The sequence below is a fragment of the Camelus ferus genome, chromosome 16 (genome assembly GCF_009834535.1).
Source record: "Camelus ferus isolate YT-003-E chromosome 16, BCGSAC_Cfer_1.0, whole genome shotgun sequence".
In the NCBI taxonomy this organism is placed as follows: domain Eukaryota; kingdom Metazoa; phylum Chordata; class Mammalia; order Artiodactyla; family Camelidae; genus Camelus; species Camelus ferus.
In genome coordinates, this window is record NC_045711.1 from 40,922,435 (window position 1) to 40,935,035 (window position 12,601).

At 37.8% G+C, this 12,601-nt stretch overlaps 1 protein-coding gene across 4 annotated transcripts in view; it reads left to right on the plus strand.

Annotated features, from left to right (window-relative positions):
* The window catches only part of FAM222B (family with sequence similarity 222 member B), a 55,043-nt gene that overhangs the window by 23,549 nt on the left and 18,893 nt on the right, over positions 1-12,601 (plus strand). The window lies entirely within an intron of this gene.

Below are 12,601 nucleotides of genomic sequence, written 5' to 3' on the forward strand. Positions count from 1 at the left end.
ATAGGGATGGTGGAATAGGAAACCATCTCAGTTGTGGAAACTTACTAGGGATTAGGAAATTTATTATACTTTTCTTTTTAAATCTCAAGTAGCCTTAGTATAGAGTTGTGCAAAAAAGTAGATTTACAGTAAACCTTTGTTAAATTTTGGGTTTTTAATTGATTACCCATTATCCCTTAAAGAGTCTATAAATTATATTTAAATCGAAAGGCAAAGAGGATCCCCAGATGTTGTCTTACCTAACTTGTTACTGAGAATGAACTGTTAAAAATCACTTTGAAGCTTTGACGGCTAGCTAGTATATAAAATGAAGTGCACTTTGGTGTCTGAACTATACAGTAAGCTGAGAAAGTGACAGAATCGACTTGGAGACCACATTAAAGTATATACAGCTTCACCTTGCTTCTACCAAAAAAACAAGTTGTCCTCCTGTTTGATATCTAGGTGGTGGTGGTGGTTGTTTGTCTACCCATGGGTGAGCAGTTAATACAGCTTTATAAAGTTATATTACACTTTGCTAACTTAATTTTTTTATGTTTCTATTTTCTTGACTGTTTTTTGTAACCTGTATTTTGCATGGTGCAGTGATTTCCCCAAAGAATTTTCCCCAGGAGACAAAATCTATGTGTAGAATTAATCATAGGTGTGTATCTATACTAATCTCCAAGTATCATTCAGGGGGATGGAAATTCAGATTTGGTCTTCTGCAAGGAAACAGTTCTATGAAGCTATGACTTCCCATAATCTTTTAGGTTGAGGAGACACAGTGCTGCTGAGGTTAAATTTGCTGATTTAATTTTCTATAGTGATCTGTTTTTATCCATCTGCTTATTTCTGTGAGTCACAGCTTCGAATGTGTTAAGAAAAAGGGCCCTATGTTCTCTCTAAAGGGAGACTCAAGCCCAATCCCCTATTCACATCAGAAGTATAAAATAGTCCCCTTGAGAAGGTAAAGGAAAAGATTGGACCCTTGGCGTTGGTAGATTCTCATGATAATCAGCTTGAGTGTTGTCAGGTTGAATTGGGAAAAGCTTGCTCAAGGTGAGAAAATATTAGAGGCAAAAAGACCTGGGAATGCTGCAATGTGAGAGACTTATTTAGAGACAATGAATGCTGCAATGTGAGAGACTTATTTAGAGACAATGAATGCATTCATATGGAGATGTGGCTGGTGGTAATTTTCAGTTATCCAGCTTTGTCAATCAGGTGCCTGAGACAATATTTTGTGTGTGTTTAAGCACAACCCCCTTCCTCAGGGATTGACTCTTAGAAGCTGAATCTTTTGAGGAAGTTATTTGCTATCTGAATCCAGAGGGTAGAGGACTTGGTGGAGTCTGTTATCTGTTTACAGCTCAGATAAGGACATGGAATTGATTGCTGGTGAGTTACTGAACTCTTCCTAATGAATGGTTGCTAGGCAAAGTGCATCTCAGTCAGTTTAATCCTCAACAGTTTACAGGTCTGCTCTTGGTGAGGGCCAGAGCTGTCTTTCTAATAATACTGCCCTTTAAGAATCCTGTTGGATGTGCATATATGTTGCTCAGTGGTTTAAAAAAAAAGGACTAGAATGACTTAATGTGTCTCACTTCATCCATCTAAAATAACTTAGCTTTTGGTAACCTGGGTCACATTGTCATTAACTTCTCCCCTGGATCAAGTGGTAGGGTGGAGTTGCTCTCCAATATTAAGATACCACTGTTTGATTATCTTTGGGTTTATAACTAGTAAGGCGGTGAACTAACACATTCATTTTAGAAACAGGCCAATGATAACACTGCCCTTGGGCCTGGATGGATGGAAAAATAGGACAGCGTAAACAATTGAGGGCATAAATAATGAATCTTCCAACTGAGCCCTGGGAGAGTGAAGGAGATTATCCTCAGAGCTGTTCAGTCTGGCAGTGAAAGGGGAAGAGTCCACTGAATTAATTACCTTGACTGTTTTTGATACTGCACTTATTGTGGGATTGTTAGGGCCATTCAAAATAGAGTTGCCTTTTAAATGTAAACTTTTAACCCATCTTTTTGTTTGTTTTTTTTGTAAGCCAAGCACCCAAATAGCTCATTTATTTTTTAAATAAATGGCCTTTGCTTCCTCCCCCAACTTTGTTCTCTGTTAGCATTCTGTGGATACTGGACAGACAGTGCTTTTGTTTGGCCAGATCTTAGAACTTTGCTTAATTAGGGATTTCATTGTCTGTAAATATATATGATAATAGAAGAGAAAACCTGAGCCTGGTTTAAAGGAATTATTTGGTACCTTGAGTACATATTATACCTTGAAATTAAATGTGGCATTGTAGGGTTTAATTATATAACAACTCACAGAAGTCAAGACATAAATTCTTTCAGCCTAAGAATCATTTCCAATATTAACATTATATTTTTACTTTGGGGTTAGTTTTTTTTTTTTTTTTTTTTTAATTTATTTTAATGGTGGTACTTGAGTTTGAACCCAGGACCTTGGGCATGCTAAGCTATACCCTCCCTGCCCCGGCCGGGGTTAGTTTTCATCCAGTGAATTAAACAAGTGCTTCTCTTAGTGATCTCAGCATTTCTTAGAGGTAGGGAAAACTGGTGCCTTAGGAATGTCTAAATAACCTAGTAATTTGGTAGTGAAACCAGACCTAGAGCCAAGGTCTCTGAATTCTTCCTTTCTCTGAATTTCTAATATATTTAATTCTTTTCTCTAAGAACTCTTTTCAGGGTCCCTATTTGAAATGATCTGAAAATTTCCTATCTTTACCCTGAGAAGCTGTTTTTATTTCTCTAGTCATGAAGAGAATCCAAAGACCAGGATGCCATTATCAATCCCGAGGAGAAAGGTTCAAGATGAGGTGTTGGAGGAATAAAAGATAGAGATGGAAAGGAAAGGACAAATTGAAGTTTTATTATGTTTGGTGCTGATGGATCCCAGGGAGGGAGCACTCGGCTGATTATATCAAATTTAGTCGTTCACTGAGTTTGTTACATTTAAACCTACCTGAAAAGGGCAGAGGGCATCTTTACCAACACAGGGGCAGAACTCTAGTTAAGGATTCATTCCTGATCAAAGAATACAGTCAGCTCTTGACTATTCATGCAGAAGGGCAAACAGGCCAAGTATAGACAAGTAAAATCCAAAGATACTCCTAGGCCACATTTTTAAGCAGTAGGTTTAACTTCCTCTGCTTTTTAACTGGGATTTTCTAGCTGAACACACTGATTGAAATTTTGGTTTTTTTGGTCATTCAAGAGACAAATAGGTGAGATTACCACAAGCTTGGATTATGCTTAGTTTCTTAGTCATCAAAAGTATATAGCTCAATACCGAACCTAGAAAAGTTCAGCTCAGTTTTGTACCCTTGAGACAGTTTGTTTTATTTAATATTTTACGACTTGACCCTTGTTACCTAATTATACCAAAGTCCTGTGGAGAATAGGGATTTTCCAGGTAAATCATAGGTAAGCTAGCTCTTGATACTGGCTTGTCTTCTTTTTTCGTGTTTTCTGGCCACACAGATATGCAAATCATTCATCATACCTGGGGGAGCTGTAGATAGCCAGGCCAAAGAAGAACTATTACCAAGTGAACCTCTTCTAACACTGGACTGTCTGTGCTCTAATGATGGGAGCTTTGGCTGAAATGAAATCCATTTACACATCAGGTTGTGATTAAAGAAGTACTATAAATTATAAATTCAAAGCTGCGGATTTGTTCGTTGGGAAGATGTTATTTGTTTCTCCCTCCTTCTCTCTCTTTTTAGTGGGAAATCAACTGAATATTACAGCAGATTTAAAAGGCAAGGTTCCATAGCCAGTCGCTAATTCTTGGCACTCAGCAAAGTGTTTTTGAGGATCAGTTGCTGATCTGAGTGAAAATCAGGTTTTATTCTGCTTGCAGAATTGAAATGATTTAGACAGCATCCCTGTTGCCTCAGAGGAGAATCATAAACATTACTAGTCACAGCTTAAATTTTTTCTTCCCTTCCAGAAGCTAAAGTACTTCTTCCATTGGCATTTCATTTATTACTTACTATGTAAAGGATAGGACTTAATCTGTTTTAAAAGGAAGAGGGTATCAAGACTATGAGAAGTTAAAGGCAGCTCATCCCGGGTCACAGTATATCAATGGAGGAGTCATATTTCCTGCGTTCCTGAATGGGCCTTCTGTATCACCCAGCTGTTCATCTGGAAGTGGTTTTACTATTGTGAAGACATTAATTTAGTAGCTGTGAGGGTACTAGTTTGGCTTTCGCTTATCTTATTCTTCCAGAACATCTTTCATTCAACAGAAAGTGGAACCAGTGGATTAATGAAGAATCCATATCTTGGTTCTAACCTGTCCTGCCAGGTATTACTGTGCTTTCACTAAAGTGCTTTACCACGGATTTTAGTATTTAGGCTGCATTCAATCCCTGTGAGGTATGGTGCAATCAGAGTGTGATATTGTGTTCGAACATTTCCCCAGAGAGACGAAAGGAACCTTTCCTTTTAAGAAAAGTGCTTCGCCTATTTCCATAGTCTATGACTTAATTAATTTGGAATAAGTTGCTTTTTCAGCAGGTTATGTTTTAATTTCTGCCTCTTCTTGAAGCTGAACAAATGTCCCAACTGAAATGTGTTGTTTTTATCATTCATAGTATGTTCTGGGGAGATTGTTCCTTAGAGCACCTAGAAGTGAGAAGCTGATGCCACTTCAGCCTGCACACCATTTTGTAGCTCTCTAAAATCCTTTTCTACCAACTCCCTCTATCCCCTTATCTGACTACATACGCTCCCCTTTCAGCTCTCCACAACTAGTTAAGAAAGTACCATTGCTCAACCAGGGAAATGCTAGTCTTTATTAAAGTCAGAGTTGCATCCAACAGCAGTCTTTGTGTGTGTGCTGGTAGGCTTGCATTAATTGGTCGCATTATTGCTTGAAGAGTATTTCACCATTATAGAAACAAAATTCCATTCTTCAACACAAGTTGATAAATTGCTTTTTATTAAATATGTGAGTGCCTAAGAGTTAAACTTGAAATGAGAAGGGAAAAAGCCTATATTATACTTTAATTGCTAAAAAAAAAAAGACCTGCTATATAATTAAAAACTGTATTGTTGCCTTGCACTGAAACTAGCAGATAAACCGTGGAGAAACTACACTCAAGCTATGCTATTTAAAATTGTTGCCCCATTCAATCCTCAACTTCTTACACTGCTTTATTTGTTTTTTTCATAGCATTTATCACCTTCTAATCGTCTGTGATACTTAACCTATTCATTAACTTTGACCTTCCACTCTACCTCATGTGAAAATGGAAGCACCATGAAGACAGGAGCTTTGCCTGTTTTGTTCTTAGATGATGAGTCTCTAGCTCCTGAAGCAGTACCTTGCTACATAGCAGGTGCTCAATAAATATTGGTGTGAATTAATTGGAGGATGTGCTCTCTAATAGGTACCTGGGGATTAGAACTGGAGTGATGGGAAGAGATTATTGTCTTCCTGCAGCTAGTACTAAATTAGGGATCTGATTACTTAATTAGTTTAAGGGAAATAATATTTATGTGAAAAACTCAGGAATTGGGATTAAAGAAATGACATTTTATAGTATGCAAATATGAAGAAGCATTATACAAAAATAGATGATTAACTCTTACTCACCTTAAAGAGGGCAAAGGAATAGGCTGAAGTTTCTGAACAACAGATATAAGAAATGTGGAAAAATTTGCCGATTTTGAGAATAAACACTGGAACCAGGGACCAAAGAGGGATGGTTTCTAAGAGTGGATTTTCAAGACTGGCACCAGGTTGGAGGCAATGGTGAGAAAGAAAAGAGCGCAGAGGCAGGGGTCAGAAAATCTGGTTGTAGTCTAGGCATTTACTAGCTTTTCTTGGTTTCTTTATCTGTGAAAATGGCACTAATGATATGTGCTCAGACTGTCTCATAGGGCATTTGAGAAAAATCAAGTGAGAGAATCAATGTGAAAATACTTTGAAAATTGTAACCTTCTCTATAAATGTAAGCAATTTTTAATGATTTTAGAAAACCACCTATGTAAGTGATTTAGAATCTTGGAATCTAGAAGTTGGATTTAGTGGTCATCAAGTCCAGATTCTTAGCTACTGAAAATAAACTCTTTCCATCATTCTTAATGAATGGGTCATTGCTTTTGCTTCAGCATTTCTAATGCTGTGCCACTGCTGAACAAACTTGAATTATTTATATTCATGTAAAATTGTCTTTCTTCAGACTTTATTAACCTATTTTTGATCGCTGAAGTTCAGAAATAAAGCTACTCTCTCCTTTGTATGACAGCCCTCTTATGACACCTTTATTTGAGACCGTCATCTCTCACCTCGAAATCACTATAGCCACTTAACTGACTTCTGCCATCTCCCGTTTGTCTTTCACACTTCCAGCAGATTTATTTAAAATAGACATCTGATCACGTTACTCTTCTTAAAACCTGTTCCTTTTTCTCTTGGTTTCAGGATAAAGTCTGACATAAGCAAATAATAGTTACAACTACCATCACTGAGCATAGGCACTGTACTAAGCACTTTATGAGTATAATCTCATTTAATCATCACAGTTAGTCTATAAGATGTCAAGGTTACTTTTCTGCTGATTTATTTTTAATCTGCTATTCTGTCCTAGTATGAATATAAGGCTCTTCATAATTTAACACATCAGGCTCATCTCCAGGTTTCACACATACACCCAACACCCTACTCTCCATACCAGACCACTTGTGGTTCCCTAGACATGCAGCTTAGTTTTACAACTGCATGCCTTTCATTATGCTAGTGTTCTCCACCTAGAGTGGCCTACTCTTCTCAGTCTGGTAAATTCTTGTTCAGCCTTCAATAACCCATGTTGTTTTCGTCTTTCTTTCTCATTGTTTCCTGGAAGTATTTTTTTCATTATTTGGGTTTTGAAACAACCCTCCTTCTCTCCCTCCCTTCCTCCTTTCCTTTCCTTCCTTCTTTTCCTGAGGTATAATTGATTTACAATATTATATTAGTTTCAGGTGTACAACATAATGATTTGATATTTGTATAAATTGTGAAATGATTACATATCTCAACAGGAATTTTGCCTGTCATATCTGTATTCCTAATACATAGTACTAACTATTGCCATAGTGCCTGCTACATCATAGGTGCTTAGTAGATGAATGAACAGTATTCCAACTAAGTGTCCTCTTTTTCAGGTTGAACTTCTGTTTCACTTTACTATTCAGATTACAGTTTCTGGATCCCTCTCTTTTTTTATATCTTGGCTGAGCTTTTCCATATTTCACATCAGAAAGTGTTATATTTTAATGACTAGAGGAAGTAAACTGTAACCTTTCAAAATAACTTACGTTGAAAAGGGTTCCAAGTGAACGGGTAGTCCACCTGCTTTGGAAAAGGTTCAGATTGCATTAATTTCTCCAGCCATGTCCGTCTAGGATAGAGCCAAGGCCACTTAAGGAAAAAATAAGCAGAGGAAGCACTCGGCACCTGCTTTCTCTTTTACCTTCTGTCTCATCAGGAGGTTACTGCCTCCTGCCCACTTTATATAGGTCATTATAGATATAAAGACCACAATTTTCCCCTTCTGTAAAACAGAGTGGCTACCTAAGACTCCATAATACCCTTAGGAGTCTTAGCCCCTTGGGCTATAGACAGAGTTGAAAGGCAGAGTCTTATACTAATTCCAGGGGAAAGGAAACAGTTTTTGTCCAGAACTGAAGACAGATCAGTCAGGGAGCAGGAATCTTTCAGCTCCAAAGTCCATTCAGAAGTGATTTAATCTTTGGTATTGAAGCAGATCAGCAATGCCTTTTGCCTGTCTAAAAATGAGATTACCCAGGATTCTCTTACAACAAGATAAATTATTTGTGTAACAGTAGCTCTCGGCCTTGCATAATGTCTCTTCTTACTACCACATGCTAGTGGCACAGGGTGCATCTCATGCATAGAACTAGGGTGTGGAGATCAGATCACATTGCTTTACTTAGGGTATCCAGGGGAAATTTAACAGTCCTCAGCAACTCTCAGCCTTAATGGGTTTAGTTATTGTTAAAATTCATCTTTATCAAAGGAAGCATTGGTTAATGATTTTTCTCCTGGCCAAACGTGCCTGGGCATTAGCTGAAATTGCTGAGTGATTTGCAGTGGGGAAACCACGAGAGCAATTTCTTGTTTGTCCACAAATTATCATTAGCAGTTTCGTGTGCAGATTGAAGGAGCAGGAGGAGTGGGCTCTTCGCCAGTTGAAGCTTCCCTCTGACTAGGGCATTAGTTCAATTATGTCCAATTAACTTTTATTGCAGACAGTGGTGATAATTACTTGCAGGTCAGTTTTTTTGGGTGCAGTTATCCTAAGACTGAAGTATGAACTTGATAGATTTTTAATAACCAGAATGACACATTTCACTCCCTCCTTCCACTGCAGTTACTTCTTTTTTCAGACCTCTTTTAGATGGGAGGTCAAAGCATTGTAAAACTCCATCTCACAATTAAAACATACTGCCCTTCTTTTGAAGAGCTGTGTAGGCTCATATTTTAAAAGAATCTATTAAGAGCAGCCTTAATGGCTTTTTATATTCTGAGATCATCCCCTTGAGTTAGTTGCTGCTTATCATGGGAGGCTAGACTGAGATGGAGCTTAATGTTATTCACAGTAATATGTGCTTATTGTAAGATAATAGTAATTGGTAAGGTGCAGTTTAGTCCTCTGCTTGCATTGGAAAGTCTCTTCAAAGTACTAAAGAAAACTTTGTTTTGGGCTTTTTTTTTTTTTTCAGCACTAGCCTTTTTATTGTAATAAAAAATATGTAACACAAAATTTGCCATTTTAACCATTTTTAAGTGTGCAGTGGAGTAACATTAATTATGTTCACAATGTTGTGCAACTATCACCACTATTTATATATAAAACCCTTTCATTACCTGTTTTGGGCGTTTTTAAAATCAGTAGGACACTGAGGACATGTTTCTTTGATTTTAACAGGAGGTTGCATAATACCTTTAGAAACAGTCCTTTCTAGGTAGAGAAAGAGGAAAGAAAGAAAAGGAAATCGTTTTTCTCTGAAGATGATGAAGTCCCTTAGCCATTTCCTGTTACCTGTTGTTTGATGGTTACCCTGAAAAGTAAATGGGCTTGTAAGCAAAATTTTCTCTCTTTAACATGCAAAGACTGAAGTTGATTCCAGCCGAGGCTGTTCCTAGAGCTCCAGGTGTCTTGCTCTGCTTTCATTTTGGATGTTGTTGCTCACCTTAATGTCCTTTGTTGCTAGGCTCTCTTCCCAAGGGCAGGTCAGTCTCCTGAGTTATCTTCATGGGTGTGGCTGCATAAAAATTTTGTTGAGAATAAGTTGCCAAGGAGTATGGCAATGCATTTTAAGAGTCTGTTTTTGTTAGCGGTTGTTTATAAAGGAAGAAAGTTCATGGCTGCTTGGAGACAGGTTATAATACAGTTATCCCTCCTCCAAAACTTCCATGATCACCCTAAATAGGAAAGATGAGGAAAGGATGAGATAAACATCATCCTTGTACTACTTCACAGCTCTTCATTGATTGTTACTCAGAACCTTTCTGCTGTAGAATTACCAAGACCCTGCCCGTCAGCTGCTGTTGGTGTGAAAGTGGAGAAGCTAGTTATAGTTGCTAGATTTCAGGAAGTCTGGAGATAAAGCTTATGATGTCATTTGAAACTTTTTATGTAGTGGGAGGAAAGAGTCAAAACTCTGTTACACTCCAGAAGATATAACAAGCCTTTCCCTTAGAGCATGGAGGTTTGTGGGGCACTTGCTGAGGTTCAGGGTATGTGTTTAGAAGGAAAGGCCTTGAAAAAACACTTTTTAAAACATGAAAATGAACTTGATGAAGATGTTAGTGAATGTCAGGCCTGAAGTAAGGAGGGTGGTTAATAGCACCTCCTTCAGGAAAGACGTTTCCTTTTTGGAACCTTTCTAAAGGTGAAATTCTCCATCTTTAGGGTAAGAGGGTTGAATGCCACTTAGTGGAAGCATTGCCTAAACAGAGTGGAGGTTGGGAGAGAATTTAAAGTATAGACGCTGGAGAAAATGTTATTCAGATAAGTGTTGAAAAGAAATTGGAAGTTGATGAGGCAGAAAGATACAGGAAGCCTATTCCAAATGGCAAGAACCCCAGTGTCAGCAGTCACCAATTCAGAGATAAGTCACCTGCATTAAGATAAAATGAGGATGGTTTCCAACAGACCACTCGCTTCAACTCTTGTTTATGATCTCCACCCCTTTCAGATTTCAACACTGCTACCTTTTTTTTTTTAAATAAAAATTTTGGAAACAATCTCAGATTTATAGAAAAGTTGCAAGTACAGTACAGGGTATATTTTTCTTCCTTGAATTATTTGAGAGTAAGTTGCTGACCTGATGCTTTATCATCCCTGAATACTTTAGTGTTTATCTTCTGCAAATAAGGACATTCTCCAACATTACCACAAAACAACCATCAAAATCAGGAAGTTAACACTGATGCATTACCATCATGTAATTCTTAGACCCGGCCCCCCAGTGTAATTCTTAGACCCGGTCCCCCAAATGTTGCTAGTTGTACCAGTAAATGTCCTTTATTGCAAAAAGGATACAGTTGAGGATCACACATTGCATTTATTTCTTATATCTTCTTGGTCTCCTTCAATCTGGAGCAGTGCCTCAGGCCTTCTTTGATGTTTATAACCTTGACACTACTGACAGTTATTTTGTAGAAAGTTCTCAGTTTAGGATTGTTTAATGGTTCCTCATGTTTAATTTAGGTTATACATCTTCAACAGGAGTATCACAGGAATGTTCTTCAATGCATAATTTCAAGAGCTGCAGAAATTTTATTTGTCCCATTACTGGGAATGTTTGATCACTTGATTAAGATGGTGCCTGCTGGGCATTTCCAGTGTAATGTTACTCTTTTCCCTTTGTAATTAACTAGTAAATATTTTGGGAGGAGATACTATGCAAGTATCTGTTCCTCTTAAGCCTCTCAGTTACCAGTTTATTTGCAGTAGTATGGACTCATGATTTCCTGTTTTATTCAATTTTATTCAATTTAATCTGTTATCTTTGTTTTGATGTTCAGAATATTTTGCTAGTAAATCAAGAAAAAAATGTATATATAACTATGTATTTAATTAACCTTGAAGATGCCCAAGTGATTTGCTGTCCTTTTATTTCAAAGGATTGGCTGATACTAACCCAAACTAACATCTTATGAACAGTAGTAGAAAACAAAACCTTCTAATTATTCTATTCCTAGAACATGCCTCCTTTACTCAGTGTACCCATTTTCTGTCCCCTCTGATTTCTACTGTGTAAACTTTTCTTTCTGGAGTTTCCCTCACTGATTGAGCATCCTGTAGTTTCTGTGTTCTTTGACATGTCACTGTTATTCTTTGAGCACTTCCTTCCTTTCCTGCACGGTAAGATGTACCAGACTCATCTAGTACTTTCTCTGCCTCAGCCATTTCTCCAAGGAGCCTTTGTTCCTGTTAGTGAAGAATTTAGTATTTAGAAGTCAAGATCTGAGCAGACCCTATTGGGGCTCATTGCTACTGGATGGGAAGTATTCACTGCATCCATCCCTCTGGGGATGCTCTCATTCCACATAGGTTCTGGCTCCCTTCAACTTTGTGGATACCCTCCTCACTCTTTTTGGGTACTTCTATTTCTAATTCAGTTGAAATGACTTAACAGGAAACTAGATGAAAGTTGGTAAGGACACTTAGTTGGTGAGGGAGACCTCAGAGAGAAATGTTTACAGATTAGAAATTAGGATAGTGAGTGGGGTACATTAAGTAAAGGAGGCATGTACCAAGAATAGAAGAGTTGTGAACTTTTGTTTTCTGCCACTGTCTATAAAATATTAATTTGTGTAGTGTTAATCATTTCTTTAAGGTATCTTTGCGGTAAAGAAAGGCAGATCATTTGGACATTGGTAAGATAAAACATGTATTTTTTTTTCCCTGATTTACTCTGTGCTAAAGTAATCTTGAGTTAAATTGCTTTGTTTGGGTGGGACTTAATATTTGGTCTAAGACAAATATTTGACCAGTTAGAACCAGTCACACACTGCCAAATAACAATGCTGAATGATGATGGAATTTCTTAGGGCCACTTAAGGGAGCAGAATTCTGCTGATCAGTTGATCTGTGAGTGAGTTGTGATACTTTGAGTCCTAGAGAAACGTAAAGAACTACTTTGTTAGTTTTTGTTTTGTTTCCCAAGGCAGTTCCTGAAATGACAAAGCTTCCTAAAGCTAACTTCAGAATCTTATTTCCGTGGGTGTTTACTCTGGCTATAAAAGTTATTTTTCTAGCAGGGACAGGGACTGTCTCTCTGTTCTCTCTTTACGGGTGGAAATAGCCAGTATTCTGAATTTCATTAGCTAATTGTGGTGGTTTGCAAGGTGTGGGAGGAGGGGTTGCTCCTTTTCCTCAATAAGCTTTCACTTCCTGGGTCCTTTTGAGGTTTAGCAGCCTCTCCCACTTTCAAAGGACACCTTTAGCTTCAGAAGCCTAGTAATTCCCTGGGTAAGTGGAGTGTGAGCCATAAAGCCTCAAGTGATAGTGAGTCTCAGTGAAATGGCAAGGTAAGATTTTTCTATTTTTTGC